The 19,786-nt window shown below is 44.3% G+C and overlaps 1 protein-coding gene and 1 pseudogene across 4 annotated transcripts in view; one reads left to right on the top strand and one right to left on the bottom strand.

Annotated features, from left to right (window-relative positions):
* The window catches only part of TMCC1 (transmembrane and coiled-coil domain family 1), a 152,184-nt gene extending 142,883 nt beyond the window's left edge, over positions 1 to 9,301 (bottom strand). For 2 of the 4 annotated variants that reach the window (XM_070433568.1, XM_070433571.1), the window contains exon 1: positions 9,217 to 9,301. The gene's annotated coding sequence lies outside the window, so the exon portion shown is untranslated. The remainder of the gene's footprint in view (positions 1 to 9,216) is intronic. The other 2 variants (XM_070433569.1, XM_070433572.1) reach the window with 1 other exon arrangement.
* On the top strand, positions 829 to 11,195 carry LOC138992633 (cell adhesion molecule CEACAM21-like; annotated as a pseudogene).
* The last annotated feature ends 8,591 nt before the right edge of the window (positions 11,196 to 19,786 follow it).

Raw genomic sequence — 19,786 nt, 5'->3', positions numbered from 1 at the left:
GCATACGCAGGTGTCAAGCACCCCAGAAGGCAATGGCGGGCGCAGCCGCGGGCTCCCGGGACTTTCGCTGGCCCCAGGAGGCAAGGCCGTAGACACACCCAGGGGCTCCCGGGACTTTCCCTGGTCGGGGAGGCGCGGCCACCTGCACCTAGCCATGCCCGCAGGCTCCTGGGATCTTGCCGGCGGAGAGCGGGAGGTTTGGAGGACTTGTCAGAGCAGGAGACCGCTGGACATAGAGCAGAGCGAGAGAGAGGGAGTCTTGGAGGGCGCGGCTCCCTTTGTCACCCCAGCTTTCTCATCACAGCTATGGAAACTGACAGCAGGGAGGAGTAAGTCCCACCCCCCAACAGAATCAGCCAGAATGAGCCATTGGTCAGACAGCTCTCAGCAGCCTGATAGCCAGGACTCTCATTCACCTGCATCTCAGGCCATGACAGTAGAGAGGTGGGACTATGTCTAAAGAACAACTGTTGATACAACGTAGCTTTGCAGCCGAAAGGTGCCGGCGTTGTCGACAGAAAGTGTCTGCAGAGCAGCGTGCGTGTAATCTTGAAAGAAGGCGGTGCCTGCAACAGGATGTATCTGAACACCAGCTACTGGAAAAACGTCGCTCTGATGACGAAAAACACCGGCATTATCAACAAAAAATGTCTAAAGACCAACGTGCCTTTGAAGTTGAAAGAAGGCAGTGGTGACGACAGAATATGTTGAGAGAACAGTCATCAACAAGTACTACCAATACCGGTACGAACTGCCTTCTCAGCAAAAATGGAGTACATGAGGATGCAATCCTCGAACATAGTTGTGGTGGAATGAAAATCGTACAAGATGCTACATGAGGTAGAAAAGGAAGCCCAATCTGAAGCAGCAGCAAAAGGTATTGCTCCCACGGAGGTAGTAATGGCGATTAAATATGATTGCAATAGTAACCCAGGTAGATATAATTCTCCCTGTGTAACCGAGGTTGCTGTCATATTCAGAAACGAAGATGGAGAACCTCCTTTTGAAAGGGACTTGCTCATTCATTGTAAACCAGATCCCAATCATCCAAATGCCACTAAAATGAAATTAATATCCTGTTCCTACATTAGATGCAATGATGTACCCCATTCTTTTTCCACATGGTAAAAAAGGCTGGAAAACAGATATTGCATTAAGACTCAGAGACGACAGTGTGACTGACAATACTACTAGACAAAATGTAAGGACATGAGTCACACAAATGCAGTATTACGGATTTCATCTCTCTGTGCGGGACACGTTCAATCCTATTTTAAATGCAGGAAAATTAACTCAACAATTTATCGTGGATTTGTATTCAAAAATAGAGACCAATCAGATAAATTTCATCAAAGCAAACCAATCTAAATTGAGAGTTGAAAAATATAGTGGTTTGATGGATTATCTCAAATCTAGATCTGAAAAGGACAATGTGCCAATTGGTAAAATGATAATACTTCCATCATCTTCTGAGGGTAGTCCCAGAAATATGCAGCAGTGATACCAGGATGCTATGGCAATTGTAACGAAGTATGGCAAGCCCGATTTATTCATAACCATGACATGCAACCCCAAATGGGCGGATATTGTAAACAATTTACAATGCTGGCAAAAAGTTGAAAACAGACCTGACTTGGTAGCCAGAGTTTTTAATATTAAGCTGAATGCTCTTTTAAATGATATCTGTAAATTCGATTTATTTGGCAAAGTAATAGCTAAAATTCACATCACTGAATTTCAGAAACACGGATTGCCTCATGCTCACATATTGACATTAGATAGTGAGTCCAAATTACATTCCTCTAATTAATTCCCTTTCGATGTGCACAAATTTCGTGCACCAGGCTACTAGTTTCCAATAAAAGGAACTAGGCTCCTTGGAAAAATGATCAATTATAGGATTAGAGCATGATATATAAAGGATGAGCCTGAAACATTTTATGTTGTCAGAAAAGTGCTCACATACAATCATCAGAGTATGTCAAAGGAAAGACAGACAGGAGCCAACTGAAAAAGCTCCCAATGACCAAAGCTGGAACAATTTGAGCAAAGAAATTTATATAGATACTAGAGGCCGGGTGCATGAAAATTCATACACTGGAGGGGGGGATCCCTCAGCCCGGCCTGCCCCCTCCACAGTCCTGGAGCCCTCAGGGGCGGGAGGCGACCTGGCAATCAGGGGAAGGCGACGCCCCCATCACACCTCTGCTGCTGCCACTGCCGGCAGCGCAAGCTTGGCCAGCTCTGGTTGCCTGAGCCTCGAGTGGCCCTGGGCAGCTGGGGGTGGGACCAACCGCACTGCGTGCCTGCCACCCCCAGCGGAGCTGAAAGAACTGGGGAACTCCAGCGGGGCTGAGGGGACTGGGCGCCACCATCTTGTGGCTATGGGCACCACCATCTTTGTGATGGTGTGATGGTCAATTTGCATATTCTGTCTTTATTAGATAGGATTCCATTCTTTTTTAATATATATATTTTATTGATTTTTTACAGAGAGGAAGGGAGAGGAATAGAGAGTTAGAAACATCAATGAGAGAGAAACATCGATCAGCTGCCTCCTGCACACTCCCCACTGGGTATGTGCCCGCAACCAAGGTATATGCCCTTGACCAGAATCAAACCTGGGACCCTTGGGTCTGCAGGCTGACACTCTATCCACTGAGCCAAACCAGTCAGGGCAGGATTCCATTCTTAAGGAGGTGAAGCATAACTCATCACTCATTAAATGTGGGCTATGCATAGTGACTTTCTTCTAGAGTACAAAAAGGGAAGAACAAAAGGGTAACATTACAGTGAAGAAAACAAACATTACCTCAACCTAGGTCAGGGGTAGGCAACCGTTTTGTGAGTGCATGTCAAAACCAGCAAAATCTCTGACTCAAAATTCTTCTGCGTGCCAACCCTAATTTTTTGAGAACATGTTACGCCTACTTGATATCTCTTAAGGTGTACATATGTGAAGAACCTTGAAGAAATAATAAAATTCATTCAAGCCACAAAAACACAGTATATGATGATGAAAAGTACATTTATTTTTTAATGTATACATGTACACTGATAGTCCGACAGAAAACTTTATGACTCCGTTTGATATTATCAGTGGGACTTTTGCTGCTGTGTCACTGATGTCAGAGATTTTATATCAGGTTTACATTTTGTGACCTTCAGAGATATGCACGAGCTACTACTTTTATCCATCAGGCTACTCCTATTACGAGACTTAACAAAATTCATCACTGAGAACAAAGATTCATAAGCATATGTGGATGAAAACATAGAGAGTAACGCTGTTGAAAGTTTTTTAAACAGGAAAAATTTTCTGGAATGGCATTCCAAGTCCTCAATAATTCATTTTCAACACTTCTCTCTGGTACTCCTATCTCTAATCACTTTTTTTCAATGTTTTCCAAGTCAACTCTAAGGTCAATAAATTTCTGCTTCCAAATTGAGCTACTCTGAAATTCAATCAACTGCATTTCAAAGTCAGCCATGTCTATGGTCTTTAAGATAACTTGTTATGTAAAATTATTTATTCATCTAAGATGCACCTACACTGAATTTATCTGAAAAATAAAAAAGTCGACATTAAGAAAAAAATTGTAAATGGAAGATTATGAGAGGGTTTCGCGTGCCAGCAAAAGTTACTGGCGTGCCATGTTTGGCACATGTGCCAGGGGTTGCCCACCCCTGACCCAGGTGATCAAGATTAACATTAACACTGGTAAGTTGATACGACTTATCAGATAACATGGATAAGTCGTATCAATAATATGTACTCATGATATGTGATAAGAATGACACTTTAACTCTGTGGCCTTCTTTTCTAAATCACATTATATCAATCTACCCCATAGAAAAACATCAGACAAATCCCAATTGAAAGACATTGTACAAAAATGCCTGATCAGCTATTTTCAAAATTACCAGTGCCATTAAAATCAAGGAAAGTCAGGCCTGGCCAGCGTGGCTCAGTAATTGAGCATCAACATAAGAACCAGAAGATCACTGTTTGATTCCCGGTCAGGGCACATGCTGGGTTGTGGGCTCGAGCCCCAGTGAGGGGTATGTAGGAGGCAGCCGATCAATGATTGTCTCTCATCATTGATGTTACTATCTCTCTCTCCCTCTCCCTTCCTCTCTGAAATCAATAATAATGTGTGTTTTTATAAATCAGCCCTAACTGGTTTGGCTCAGTGGATAGAGCATTGATTGGCCTTCAGACTGAAAGGTCCCGGGTTTGATTCTGGTCAAGGGCACACGCCAGGAGGCGTGCATAAGGAAGCCAATCAATGATTCTGTCTCATCATTAATGTTTCTATCTCTCTCTCCCTTTCCCTTCCTCTTGAAAACAATAAAAATATATTTAAAAAAGGAAAGATCAATGGGGGAAAAAATATCCTTGGGTAAGAATTAACAAAACAAAGAAAAAGAAATGAGCCCTGAGTAAAGTGAAGACTTAAGATACATAATAGCAGTGTTCAAATATTTGAAGGGTCATGTAGCAGAACTGAGAGATCATATACCCATTTAACTTACTAGCTGACCTCTGGTAAAATGTGACCAACACTCTAGGACATAGAGAGTGACAGATGTTCAGTAGAGCCACAACAGGAAATGCCTATTTGGAAAGACAGGAAGCAGGTGGCCTAGTTCTTCTCTACAATTTTTCAAATTCTTCTCTACAATTTTTCAAAGGACAGTGTGAATATGAGCCCAATGAAGCAAAAATTTAGATTCAAATCCTGCATTTATTAACCATGTGCCAGGTGCTTCCTTATATATTACCTCATTTAATATTCATAATGTATCTATAAACATTAATGTAATAAAGGCTTAATGTAAAAATACAATAAAATAAACCCTGCAAGGAAGCAGGAACACATTAAAATTATCTACCCTCCCCCACTCTGATAGGGATTTGACAGCTGTTTTAAAAAGCAAAAATGTTTGAAGGCCTACATATCTATATAATAATTTATTTCCTCTTGCTCCTTCCTGCAGTCAAGCTCGGTGGCTCTCAGTTTGTAGCATGCATAAGAATGACATACAATTATATACAGTATACAAAAACATGCACACTATACAATGTAAGGAATTTTCAACTACAGCTTTCATCTTATGTGATTTTTGTCTCATGCAGTGACTTTAGAACCGAATCCTGGGAATGAGGTGCAATCCCAGTGCAGGCTTACTCCATGTAAGGCAGCACCATGGAAAGGAGAGAAAGGATGAATCATATTACAACATGAAGAACACTCTAACAATTAGAGCCATCTGAAAATGGCATAGGCTACCTCAAAGTAATGAATTTTCTGTCATAAAAGGTGTTCAAACAGGCTAAAAAATCACTGAGAACATTTTAGGAAAGCAATTGGGTATGAAGTTAAGATTTAAGATCCTTCTAAGTCTTAGATTCTACAACGTGTGGACTTTAAAAATCTGACAGGAAGAGAACAACTTAGTTAAGCACAACACAATGAAAAAAGACACAAAGGCAAGGCAAGAATGACATGGTATGTGGAGAACTTCAATGCAGGGGAACATAGGAGAAGCTCATTTCCACCTGCAGATCTTTGCACTTTCTGTTTCATCTGCTAGGAAAACTCTTGCATCAAATATCTTCTCCTTAGTGAGGAGAAAACTTTTTCTTTCTTTTTTTAAAATATATATTTTTATTGATTTCAGAGAGAGAAGAGGGAGAGAGAAACATCGATGGGAGAAACATCGATTGGTGATTCTTGTACGAACCCCAACCAGGGATCAAACCCACAAACAGGGTATGTTGCCTTGACCAGAAATCAAACTGGCGACCTTTCAGTGCACAGGACAACATCCAACCAACTGAGCCACACTGGCCAGGGCAGGAAACTTTTTCTACAAAGGGTCAGATTACAGCCCACAGGCCAAATCCAGTTTGCCCCAAGATTTTGTATGGCCTATGAGGTAAGAATGTTTTTTACATTTTTAAATGGTTGAAAAAAAATCAAAAGGAATATTTTGTGACATGGGAAAATTATATGAAATTCAAATTTCAGTGTCCCAAGTTTAAGTAGGACAGACAAGTTTGTTTATGTACTGCCTGTGACCATTTCCACACTAAAATAACAGAGTTGAGTAGCTGCAGAGACCATATAGCCCATAAATATTTATTTTCTGGCCCTTTACAGAAAAAGTTTGCTAATCACTGATTTTTAGCATTATCTGAAATTATCTTGTCTATTTGCTTATTGTAATCCTCATTCTGACATACACAGAATAAAGCGCAATGAGTGCAGGACTTTGTCTGCTTTGATACCTCACTGTAGCCCAGTCCTTAGAAGAAATCCTGGAACAAATTAAGAGCTCAGTAAGTATTTTATGATTAATGAGCGATACATAATTGCCACATTGAGTTTAAACTTAAGTCCTCAGCCAGGACAGGTTTTATACATGGAAGACAGGCATAAAAAACTCTTACAGAAAAGGAGAAATATTCTTGTACAAAACAGCTTAGAGCAGTGGTCGGCAAACTGCGGCTCGTGAGCCACATGCGGCCCTTTGACCCCTTGAGCGTGGCCACGAAGTTTCAATCACACTGTACATGCGCACCCGCATGTAGTATTTTGTGGAAGAGCCACACTCAAGGGGCTGCAGTTTGCTGACCACTGGCTTAGAGTAACGGTGGTCACCAACTCCTCCAGATCACTGGGTTCTTCATCAAACTGTAGTTTGTGTGTGTGTGCTCATAAAAGATTCTCTCTACTACTTCAAAGTGTCACAACATTCTGTCAGCTGACTGTACTTCCGTTTATCTTAAGATGCAAATACTGAGAAATCTCATTTCAGACACATAGTACAGGGTACCCATACCATGCCAAATCTTAATAAATGTTCATAATTATAACAGATCTAGATCACATACTAATAAATTTTTAAGATCTAAAATTTTGCTATGCTGCTGATTAGCACTCTACTCTGTAAACAGCTGAAAACTCTTTAGAAATTAAAAGGTTACCGCCCACAGACCAGAAGCAGCTTTTTAATCTTTCCATACTAGCCAGAGAGTGGGTGTGTGATTTCAAAAAAATACAGGCCAACTCTGTTGGTAGAGGACAAGGTATTGTTAAGCTAAAATCATAACTATAGGCATCTTTTGTTACATGACACTAGTAAAACTACCACCTACTCACAAAGTTTCACTTTTTTTAATTTTATTTTTCAATTACAGTTGACATTCAATATTATTTTATACTAGAGGCCTCGTGCACAAATTTATGCACCAGTGGGGGGTCCCTCAGAACCACTCTACAACACCCCCCAAGGGGTCTCAGATTGCAAGAGGGCAAAGGCCAGGCCGAGGGACCCCACCGGTGCACAATTGGGGCCAGGGAGGGATGTGGGAGGTTGGCCAGGCGGGGAGGGACCACGGGAGGGCTCCAGGGCGTGTCTGGCCTGTCTCGCTCAGTCCCAGTCGGCTGGACCCCAGCAGCAAGCTAGCCTACCAGTAGGAGTGTCAGCCCCCTGGTGGTCAGTGCACGTCATAGTGAGCAGTTAAACAGCCTTAGCATATCATTAGCATATTACGCTTTGATTGGTTGAACAGACAACCGGACACTTAGCATATTAGGCCTTTATTATATAGGTTTAGTTCCAGGTATACAAGCATAATAGTTCAACAATTATATAATTTACACAGTGATCCCCTGATAATTCAATTACCCACCTGACACCATAGTTATTACAACAGTATTGATTATACTCCCTATGCTGAACTTTACTCCCCTGTAACTATTTCGTAACTACCAATTTGTACTTCTTATCCCTTCACCTTTTTCACCCAGTGGAGTCTCACTCTTCTAATATACAGTGGAGGAAAAAAACTGTATCTACCTCCTGAAGGAATCTTGTCTGTAACACATCTAACATTTTCATAAGGTTCTTTCCTCCAGGCTTTGTAACAATGTCTATACACGGGTACTTCAAAGACAAGGATTTAGTTAACCAATCAATTCCAAATTTTAAAATACTGGTCAGAAAGCATAAATAAATCAAAGTTGCATTTTATTTTAAAGAAGCTACCTGCTTTTTAAGCCCTGGGTGACTTTTTTTTTTTAATAATTAACTAATTTAGGAATTCAGACCTTTCATAGAGATGCTTATAGTACAGTACCTCTTTTGACTTAAGAGCATCCATTTTGGATTAGTGTCTGTGTGTTCACCTTCCTGTCCTCTATGACAGTGGTTCTCAATCTTGGCTGCACATTAGAATCACCTGGGAATCTTTTTAAAATCCTGACTTCTGGGCCCAGATGTGCAGCCAAGGTTGAGAACCACTGCTCTATGGCAAGTCAGGTTGAAAAGGCAGCCTACAAAAGCACTGGGTGAGGATCTACCAAGACTACTGTGCAAGGTGTCACCAAAAAAGGGGGGGCGGGGGGCGATTGGCCAATAGCTCAAGGGGGCTGGGCTGCTTCAAGAAACTCTGCTGCAGATTCACCGGGGCATCCTCTCCATCAATGTTGCTAAGGAATGAACCAAACCGCTGGGCAAGAACTACACGCAGCTTTGCTACAGCTGAAAAGGGGGATGGAAGGGGGGGGAGGGTCGCAAGCTGTAAAAGGGTTTCCGGCCCTTCGGGGGAAGACACGCCCATTTTCCTTTCCAAAAGGAAAGGAAACCGGACAGCCCAGCTGCCCACCTGGCTCTACCTCTGCTCCCGATCCCAGGACAGCAGGTTCCCTCCTCCCCTGAAACGACAAGTTCAAAAGCAAAACAAAAGGTGCAGAACTGGTTTCAGGTGGCAACGGCTGAGCCCCAGTGGCCAACTTCTGGGGACGCCAGGGCGAGCGAGGGCTCACAGGACCTCAGACCCCCCCGACCAGAGCCAAGCTCCCACACAGACCCTCGGGCCTCGGCCCCACTCCACACGCCCCTCCCTTCCCCCAGCCCCGGACACGGGCGCTGGGAAGGGGGCGAGAGAAATCCGGGGTCAAAATGACAGAGGGGCCAGCCGGGAAGGAAGGCCAGGCGGGACGCTGGGGGTCAGTCCTAGGCCCGGGCTTCAGCCCCGAACGGGGGCGACCGAGGGTCCGAGGCGCGCCAGGCCGTGAGGGGAGGGCCTGGCCCGCGCAGGCAGCGCCGCCAGGCCAGGCTTCCCGGACTCCTCTCACCCGGCACCAAGTGGCCGTGAGGGGCCGCGGCAGCCACCACAGTCCGGGGCGGGGGGCGCTCACTCACCGGCAGGGAGGGGAGGAGCAGCCGGCGTCTCCGCCAGCAGGGTCGCTCGAGTTCAGGCACCGGCTCCTGCCGCTGCGGCCGCCGCGCCCGGTCCATCCCCCCCAACCAACCCCCCTCCCGACCCTCCCCCCACACCGCCTCAGCCGCCGCTGCAGCCGCCACCGCCGCTCAGTCCCTGCGCGGGAGCGCGAGGCGGCTCGAGTAGGCGAGAGCGCGTGCGCCCGGCGTCGCCGCCCACAACCTCCGCCCCCGGCCGCGCGGCGCACGCGCGAGGCAGCGGCGGGCGCGCGCACGCAGCAGGGGGTGGGAACAGCGTCCCCCTCCCCGCATGGCCCCGCCCCCCGGCCGCGCGCCCACCCACGCGCTCGCCGGGCAGTGGAGCTGGGCCGCTGCTGCACGTGTAGCTGGGCTGCTGCAGGTGGACCCCTCCCGACCAGAGCTCCAGGAACCGAGCTCCTCCGGTTCGGCCTCTCTTTCTGGGGGGAGAGGGCCCGAAGCAATGCAGATTTGAGCGGATTTCTGGCCGCCTCTCTGAATCACACACCTGTTCTTCCTACCTGGAATCCAAACGCCTTCTTCCTTCTCCGATCTGGCAGGTTTTCGTCTGCTCCTAGGAAAAGGGCAAAGGCCGTTACTGTTTCACGTCTGGCGTTACCACGGAAGGGACCACAAGCAGCCATCAGCCTAACCCTTTATTATTGCATTTTCCTAATTCATTTATTCATTCGTCACTTATGTATTGAGGCTTCCTCCCTGTGCTAGGCCCTGTTCCGAGTTGCTGCGAGTGCAATGTGAGGATTAAACAGAATTCCTGATCTCAGGAAGTTAGACCTGGTGGAGAAAGAAAACGTTAAATAATCAGCCCACCAGTCGGGAGAGCAGTGCCTGCGAGTGGTTCTGGACCTCAAGCTCTTCTCACAGAGGAAGGGACAGAACAGACAGCAGACACCATGGAGTCCCCTTCAGCCCCTGCTCACAGAGGGTGCATCCCCAGGTAGGGGCTCCTACTGGCCAGTCTCACTCTTAACCTTCTGGAGCCTGCCCACCACTGCTCAACTCACTGTTGAATCAGTGCTCGTCCAATGCTGCTGAAGGGAAGGATGTGTTTCTTCTTGTCCACAATCTGCCTGGGAATCTAGCAAGCTATATCTGGTACAAAGGAGAACGAATAGCCAGCAACCTTCTAATTGTATCCGAGGTAATAGACGCTCAAAAAATTACCCCCAGGCCTGCAAACAACAATCAAGAGACAATGTACCCCAATGGGTCGCTGCTGTTCCAGAAAGTCACCCTGAAGGACACAGGATACTACACCCTACATGCCCTAGAGAAAGATTTTTGGAGCAAACAAGTAACTGGACAGCTCCATGTATACCAGCCGGTGGGAAAGCCCTCCATCCAAGCCAGCAGTGCCACAGTCACAGCATAAGGACACCGTGGTCCTGACCTGTCTCACAGATGACACTGGGATCTTCATCCGGTGGCTCTTCAAGAGCCAGAGTCTCCTGCTCACGGACAGGATGAAGCTGTCCCAGGGCAACAGCATCCTCACCATAGACCCCGTCAGGAGGGAGGATGCTGGGGATTTCAGTGTGAGGTCTTCAACCCCATCAGTTCCAGCAAAAGTGACCCTCTCAGGCTAGACGTTCAATATGATTCAACACGACAAAGTCCTGGCCTCTCAGATAAGGGTATTGCGAGCATTGTGACTGGAGTCCTGGCTGCTATAGCTCTGGTAGCAGCCCTGATGTACTTTCTGTATGTCAGAAAGACTGGAGGGGCAAGTGATCTCACGTAGCACAAACCCTCAGCCAGCCTCCAACCACTGTCGGGGCCACTCTGACAACTCACCTAACAAGATCCCTGAAGTTACATATTCTTTGCTGAACTTCAGTGGCCAAGAATCAAAGAAACCAAAGTCAGCCTCCCCACCCCCAATAGCCACAGAACCAGTTTATTCAGAAGTAATAAAGAAGTAATGCAACCAGCCCTGCTCACTACACTGCTGGCTGATTCCAAGCTTCTCATCTCCATCACTAGGAGACCCCTTTGCCCTCAGGGAAAAGGAGAAAAATAGAAAGCTGATGAAAATCCAACCCCCTCACTCTGTCATGAGGCACCTCCATGCTCCTGGTCACAGCCCCTCCCTTCAGTATCAACAGATGAAAAGGAGTCTGTAGAAAGCTCAACCTTCCTTTTCATTGACATTTGGCTCATTAAACTTGTACTAGAACCAACAAACTCTAGAGATAGTTCTTTAAAAAGCAAACTTCTGGCAGAATTATTAAGAAAGAAAAATGAAGCCCAGCTGGTGTGGCTCAGTGGTTGAGCATCGACCTATAAACCAGGAGGTTACGGTTCGATTCCTGGTCAGGGCACTTCTCACAGCCAATCAATGATTCTCTCTCATTACTGATGTTTCTATCTCTCCCTTTCCCTTCCTCTTTGAAATCAATAAAAATATATTTTTTTAAAGTCCTAGCTGGTTTGGCTCAGTGGATAGAGCATCGGCCTGTGGACTGAAAAGTCCCAGGTTCGATTCTGGTCAAGGGCACATGCCCGGGGTTGTGAGCTCGATCCCCAGTGGGAGACTTGCAGGAGGCAGCCGATCCATGATTCTCTCTCAACATGGATGTTTCTATCTCTCTCTCCCTCTTCCTTCCTCTCTGAAATCAATAAAAACATATTTTTAAAAAGTGAGAGTGGGCACAATAAGCAATATTAAGAGTGAAAAGGAAACAATGACAGCAGGCAATAGGAGGACATTAGGAGCATCCTTATTGCAAATATATGAAAAATTACATTAAAAGGAATAAATACCTAGAAAAATAAAATGAAACCAGAACTGTGTCAAAAAGAAAGAAAAGTGTGAGTAGCCCTATCCTATATAATAAAAGCCTACTATGCAAATTGACCAAACAAAAAACCAGTTGCTATGATGCATACTGACCACCAGGGGGCAGATGCTCAATGCAGGAGCTGCCCACAGCCCACAGGCCCCAGGCCAGCCAAGGTGGGTGGCAGCGGGCTCCCCTCCCCCACCAATCACCCTGCCGGTCACCCCTCAGAGGGAGGCAACTGGCGGCAGCAGCGGGGGGCGGGGCAGGCGAGCAGGCAGCGCCAGCCTGGCCAAGGCGGGTGCCAGCAGGGTCCCCCCACCCCCCGACCGCCCCGCCAGTTGCCCCACAGATCAGCCCTGATCGCCGGCCAGGCCTAGGGACCCTACCCATGCAAGAATTTCGTGCACTGAGCCTCTAGTTAACCAATAAAGAAACTGAATCAGTATTTTTATTCCTTCCAATAAAAGATACATATTATCTAGATTATTTGGCAGGGAGTTTTCCAGACAATCAAGGAACAGTGAATTCTAATCTTACATGTGCTCTTACAGGAAATAGAAGAGAGAGAATACTTCCCCAGCTCTTATTGTGTGGCTTATTACCTTGACCACCAAATCAGAAGAAACTTGCTAGACATGAGCACAACAAGGACAATGGGCCAGGTACAGAAACTCACCAGGGCAGAAAGCTCCAGATGTCTAGCAAGGGACAAACTTGAGAAAACAAGAACCTATCTTCTCCTAGATGTCACTGGTCATGTGGTTTGGTTTAGACCTCCTGACCTTTTCCTCTCTAAAGATAACATCTAGGCTTCAATTGTATTCCAACTCCAGGCCCAGAAAAGCAGAAAAACCAGACAAGTAACACAGTGGCTGCCTCAGGATCTATTACATTGACTAATGGCACCAACCAGTCAGTGGAGACCATGACCCTAAAAGAGCACATCTGGAAAGCTGATGAATGTTCTATTAAGACCCTCCCCTAAGAACTCCCCTAAGATTTCCACCTGCACGAAAGAGATAAATATGCTCAGGACAAAGAATCCAGTGTGTGCTCTCCCTCCAAGGAGCATACCTTTGCCATTCCCCCACAGGCACGTATCCCCCAACCTCTAAGAGACCCCATGAGACTTGCAACCAGGGAAACAATGGGCAGCAGCAGCTTGTCCCAGGCTAACCCCCTGAACTTGTCTCCAAAGTCCCCTTTTCTCTGACTTCTCAGTGAGTCAAAGCAGTCCAGCCTAGGCTTCTCCGTTGCTTCTTCTATGGCCTTCCTTGTCTCACAGTCCTAAGTACATTTTTGCTGCCATCATGGGCATAATACCCTTTTGCTCAATGTGTATAGCCCTTCTCTTTGGATATCCCCATCTCCCATCCCATTTTCCTTAAATAAATTTAATCTTCTTTTAAAAAAAAGAATCACATGAAATTAAAAATTGCAATTAGTAAAATCTTTTCTGAGAGGTATATGGTGCTAAGAGAACCTGTATGGGAGCTGGGGGTGGGGAGGTGAAGTTTGATTTGGTCAAGGTTGTTTAGGCTGGAATCTGAAGGCTGACTTGGAAGGAATTATTTAGATTCCAGGGATGAGAGCTTGGCATGGCCAGAATGGGGCACTGGAAGACCACTGAGTGTGGAGTAGAGTGTGAGTTTTCCAAGGGGGGAGAGGTAGGCAAAAATTTAGGTCAGGGTTTGAGGCTTAAGGCAAAGTGAATTGTTAGTGGTGGAGAAGAGCACTTTTTAGTGAGTAAAATGTGCAGGACAATGATCTATTGGATGAAACATGAATGCCAGGGAGGTGGCAATTTTGGCCTTTACGTTTGAGGTTGGTGGGGGATGCAATTATAGATCTCAGGAGCACTGAAGGAGCACCCCTGAGGAAATGAACTAAAAATGGATGATAAATTTGAAAGCTAAAACTATAAGAAAATTTCTAGAAAAAAATATAGGAAAACATTATGTGATCTTGAGATAGGCAAAGATTTCTTAGAACACATAAAGCATGAACCATAAAAGAAATGATTCATAAGGTTAACTTCATCAACATTTAAAACTCTTGTTCTTTGAAAGACACCGTCAGGAAAATAAAAAGGCAAGGCACAGACAGGAAGAAAAAGTTTTCAAAACAATATATCTGACAAAACAATATATCTGTATATTCTTGTATCTGGAATATATAAAGAACTCTTATAACTGAGTAATAAGAAAACAAACAACCCAATAAAACAATGGGCAAAAGGTTTTAGTAAAAACTTCACCAAAGAAGATATAAAAATGGCCAATAAGCAACAAAAAGATACTCAACATATTTAGTCATCCAAAGATTTGCAAATTAAAACCACAATGATATACCACTATACCCTCATTAGGAAAGCTAAAATTAAAAAGACTGATGATCTCCTTAACTGTACTTAAGTTCCAAATAAAAATAAAAACAAAGTCATACTTCCACCTAACATGATATAACTAACCTAAACACAACCAAAAATGTTTAACACTTTCCCTAAGAGAAGATACAAAGTCTTTGGGTTATGTTCCCTTTCTGATTTTGACATCCTGTGCTATGAAGTTAACTATTATTAATACACTAGAGGCCAGTGCACGAAATTCATGCACTGGTAGGGTTCCTAGGCCTGGCCAGTGATCAGAGCCAATCTGTGAGGCAATTGGTGGGGCAATTGGGGGGCCCCTGCTGGCACTCGCCTTGGCCAGCCTGGCGCCACCCGCTTGCCGGCCCTGCCCCCCCACCGCCACTGCCAGTCTCCTCCCTCTGTGGGGTGACCGGCGGGGCGATCAGGGGGCCCCCACTGGCACCCACCTTGGCTGGCCTGGGGCCTGTGGGCTGGGGGCAGATCCTGTGTTGAGCGTCTGCTCCCTAGTGGTCAGTGAACATCATAGCAACTGGTCATTCTGCCGGTTATTCGGCCATTTGGTCAATTTGCATATTAGGCTTTTATTATATAGGATTCCTATTGTGTAGTAGCAATTGAATTTCCCCCTTGGTAATTAGTATCATTCATACCAGCCAGTACAATAACTCCTTTCTTTGCCTTTTCAAAGGCATGAGATGCCCCCAAGTGACCAGGTGACAGTCTCAACTTCCAATTCAACAGAAACATTGTTGTGTCTCCTGTTGGAACCATTCCTTCCTTTGGAACTAAGGCCTCTAGACAGGCAGAGCTTCTGGCCATTTCTCCTTCCAGGCAAAATGAACAACCAGGTTCACTGCTTGAAGTTCTGCCAACAGGTTGGCTTTTCCTTCACAGTTTTTCTTCAATGATATCCCAGAAAGGGGCAATAGTGCTGCAACAGTTCGTTTTCACTCAGTGCCTGCATGTTGTGTAGAAACATCATAAACCACGCTATTAATAACCAAGACTGGATTTTCTCTTCCCCAGTCAGAGGGGATACCCCATGAGATTATAGGCTGAGTGAGAGAAAGAGAAAAGATAATATAGCAGGAGTAGGGGCCATGGGTATTTGGGCCACTTCCTCATAACTTAACTTATACCTTCAGGGCCCTCTCAAGCCCAATCTCATAAAGATAGTTTCATTGATAAAGGAGTGCTGCTGTGCTTGCACAACTTTATAGCTTGGTGGACCAGACAACACTCAGTTCATGATAGGTAGCTCAGGTCACTTGGTAACTTGAGGACCTATGGTTAAGAGTTCAGTATCGCCAAAACCAGTTTGGCTCAGTGGATAGAGTGTCGGCCTGCAGACTGGAAGGTCCCAGGTTCAATTCCGGTCAAGGGCATGTGCCTGGGTTGCAGGCACATCCCCGGTAGGAGATGTGCAGGAGGCAGCTGATCAATGTCTCTCTCTCATCGATGTTTCTGACTCTCTATCTCTCTCCCTTCCTCTCTGTAAAAAATCAATAAAATATATCTTTTTTAAAAAAAGTGTTCAGTATCTACTAAGGCCCGGTAGCAAGCCAAAGGCTGTTTCTCAAAAGGAGAGTAGTTGTCACAGAGAATGGCAGGGCTTTGCTCCAAAATCTTAAGTGTCTGCACTGTTACTCACCTATAGGGGCCTGCCAAAGACTTGAAATATAATCTCTATTAGCCACTTGCAGAATGAGGCTCTGGGTTTCGTTTACAGAAATCATGGCACTAAAGGTTTCTTTCAAAATAGAAATAGAAGCTTTCAGGTCATTTATGCATAGCTTGAGCTGGAAATTTGAAGCCCGGATCTCATCCTTTTCTTTTCTTTTTAATATATATTTTTATTGATTTCAAAGAGGAAGGGAGAGGGAGAGAGAGAGATAGAAACATCAATGATGAGACAGAGAATCATTGATCAGCTGCCTCCTGCACACCCCACACTGGGGATCGAGCCCGCAACCCTGGCATATGTCCTTGACCAGAATCAAAGCCAGGAGCCTTTAGTCTTCAGACTGACACTCTATCCACTGAGCAAAACTGGCTAGGGCAGTATTTCTTTTTATACTTTCATTATACTGAGCAATAGGAGCTGAAAACAAAAGAATACGTACTGTATAATCCTATATAATAAAAGGCTAACATGCAAATTGACCCTAATGGTAGAACAACTGGGAACCACCAGTTGCTATGACACGCACTGACCACCAGAGGCAGGAGCTGCCCCCTGATGGTCAGTGTGCTTCCACAGGGGGAGCACTGCTCAACCAGAAGCTGGTTCATGGCTGGCCAGCACAGCAGTGGTGGCAGGAGCCTCTCCTGCCTCCACAGCAGCGCTAAGAATGTCTGACTGATGGCTTAGGCCTGCTCTCCACTGACAAATGGACATCCCCCGAGGGCTCCTGGGCTGCCAGAGGGATGTCTGATTGCCAGCTTAGGCCCAATCCCCCAGGGAGCGGGCCTAAGCCATCAGTCAGACATCCCCCAAGAGGTCCTGGACTGCAAGAGGGCATAGGCCAGGCTGAGGGGACACCCCCTCTCCCAGTTCACGAATTTTCGTGCACCAGGCCTCTAGTCTATATAATAAAAGCCCAGCAACCATTACAGCGAAATGACCAGAACAACCAGTCGCTATGACGCACACTGACCACCAGGGGACAGGTGCTCAATGCAGGAGCTTCCCCTTGGTGGTTAGTGTGCTCCCACAGCTGGAGCGCCGCTCAGCCAGAAGCCGGGCTCATGGCTGGCGAGCGCAGAGGTGGTGGCAGGAGCCTCTCCTGCCTCTGCAGCGGCACTAAGGAGCAGCGAGCCAGTAGGCGGGCAGTTAGGAGCAAAGGGTCCCGATTGCAAGAGGGCGCAGGTCTGGCTGAGGGACCCGCCCCCCTGCATGAATTTCGTGCATCAGGCCTCCAGTTCTATATAAAATTCTAGAAAACGCAAACTAATATATAGTGACAGCAGATCAGTGGTTGCCTGGGGCCAGATAAGGAAGGCGAGATGAGAGGTAAAGGGGCAAAAAGAAACTCTTGAGGGTGATGAGAATGATCTGAATTTTTATTATGGTGGTGGTTTCATGGGTGTATACATGTCAAAACTCATCACATTGTATACTTTAAAAAGGTACCATTTATTGTATGTGTATAGTCTACCTTAGTAAAGTTGTTTAACAATTTCTTTCATTGGATTAATAGCAGATTAGAAATAGCAGAACAGAGGATTAGTAACTGAAAGACAGATAGCAGAAGGTATTTGGATTAATGTAGAAAGAAAAGGAGTGAAAACAGAAAAGAACATCAGAGATATATGGGACACAGTAAAAGGTAGTCCTGCAGAATACAGAGTATATAAAATGGGAAAAACTATTAGTGTGTTCTTGTTGAAAACATTATCTGTATTAGTCAGAGTTCAGAGAAGCAGAGCCAGTAGATTTACTGGTTCAACCAACTGAGCCACAACTGGCTTTTTAAGCATTCTTTAAACTTGACAGTAAACAATGCGGTCAAAATCTCCTTTGACATTATCAATTTTTTAAATATATATTTTATTGATTTCAGAGAGAGTGGAAGGGAGAGGGAGAGAGAGATAGAAACATCGATGAGAGAGAAACAACATCAATTGGCTGCCTCCTTCCCACCCCCTACTGTGGATCGAGCTGGCAACCCAGGCATGTGCCCTGGCCTGGGAATCAAATCGTTACTTCCTGGTTCATAGGTCGACACTCAACCAGCCGGGCTTGACATTATCAAATTTAAAAAGTATCTTCCAAAAACTGTATGACTGCTTTTCATTTCAGTTTCAATTAGACATTTGGGTGTATTGAAAAACACTGAATCTAAATTTGAAACTACTTTTAAATATGTGATGGGAAAACTGAGTTGATACTATCATGCCAGTAAAAACACAGCTACAAACAGTATGCAATGATCTTTATGATGATATTAATAAAGAATATGTGTTCTAAAATATCAGCCAAAGTTCTACTTTCAAACATATCCATGTCTAAATTTATTAGCTTAGTACTGACTTGGCATGATGCTTTAAATAAAATTAATGGTTTAAGCAAAATGATACAGAAAATTTAATGTACAAAAAATGTTGACTTATATAATACTCTCAAAAAACTCAAAGGGATTAAGAAGTATAATGATGAATCTTAAAAAATAAGTTATTGATTTTAAAATAAGTTGCAGATCACATATAAAATGAAATATTACTCAACCATAAAAGAAGAATGAAATCTTGCCATTTGTAACAACATGGAGGGACCTAGAGGATTATACTAAGTGAAATAAGTCAGAAAAAGAAAGACAAATAGTACATGATTTCACTTATATGTAGATTCTAAAAAATAAACAAATGAAGAAACAAAATAAAACAGAAACAGAGTCATAGATACAAAGAACAAACTATTGGTTGCCAAAGGGGAGAGAGATGGGGGGTGGGAGGAGACAGGCAAAATAGGTGAAGGGGATTAAGAGATACAAACTCCCAGTTATAAAATGAATAAGTCACGGGGATGTAATGTACAGCATAGGAAATATAGTGAATAATGTTATAATAACTTTGTATGGTGACAGATAAAACCAGATTTATCATGGTGATCATTTTGTAATGTAGGAAAATATTGAACCACTATGTTGTACACCTGAAATTAATATAATATTGCATGTCAACTGTAATTCATTAAAAATTAATTCATTAAATAAGTAACATTGGTTGAATTGCCTCTTAACATCGATTTCAATTTCTCCAACACAGAAAATATTAGAAAAAGGAGATTTCAGTTGAAAATCCCACAACCCATCTAGGATCCAAAACTAAAATTTTAAATCAATTTTCTTTTTATTCTGCATTGGAAATTTCAATGTCATTTTAGAATTTAAAGTTTACAATACTGAAAGAAAATAATGATCTTTTTGGTCTTCTCATCTAGATCCTTACTATTCAAAATGTGGTCCCTGGACTAGCAGCAGCAGCATTACCTAGGACAGTGATGGCGAACCTATGACATGGTTCACCTCTAACACGCGAACTCATTTTTTTGGTTGATTTTTCTTTGTTAAATGGCATTTAAATATATAAAATAAATATCAAAAATATAAGTCTTTGTTTTACTATGGTTGCAAATATCAAAAAAATTCTATATGTGACACGGCACCAGAGTTAAGTTAGGGTTTTTCAAAATGCTGACACGCAGAGCTCAAAAGGTTCGCCATCACTGACCTAGAAGTTTGGTAAAAATGTAGAATCTCAGCCTTGCTCCAGATCACCTTAATCCAAGTCTTTATTATATAGCATAACCTGCAGGCGATTTGTATGTATACTATAGTTTGAAAAGCACTGGACCAGA

This window comes from Myotis yumanensis, unplaced genomic scaffold (assembly GCF_028538775.1).
Source record: "Myotis yumanensis isolate MYYU_CA2020_CCGP unplaced genomic scaffold, mMyoYum1.0.hap1 SCAF_14, whole genome shotgun sequence".
In the NCBI taxonomy this organism is placed as follows: Eukaryota; Metazoa; Chordata; class Mammalia; order Chiroptera; family Vespertilionidae; genus Myotis; species Myotis yumanensis.
The sequence above is the reverse complement of the archived record's forward strand: the minus strand, read 5'-3'. Positions and strand labels throughout refer to the sequence as shown.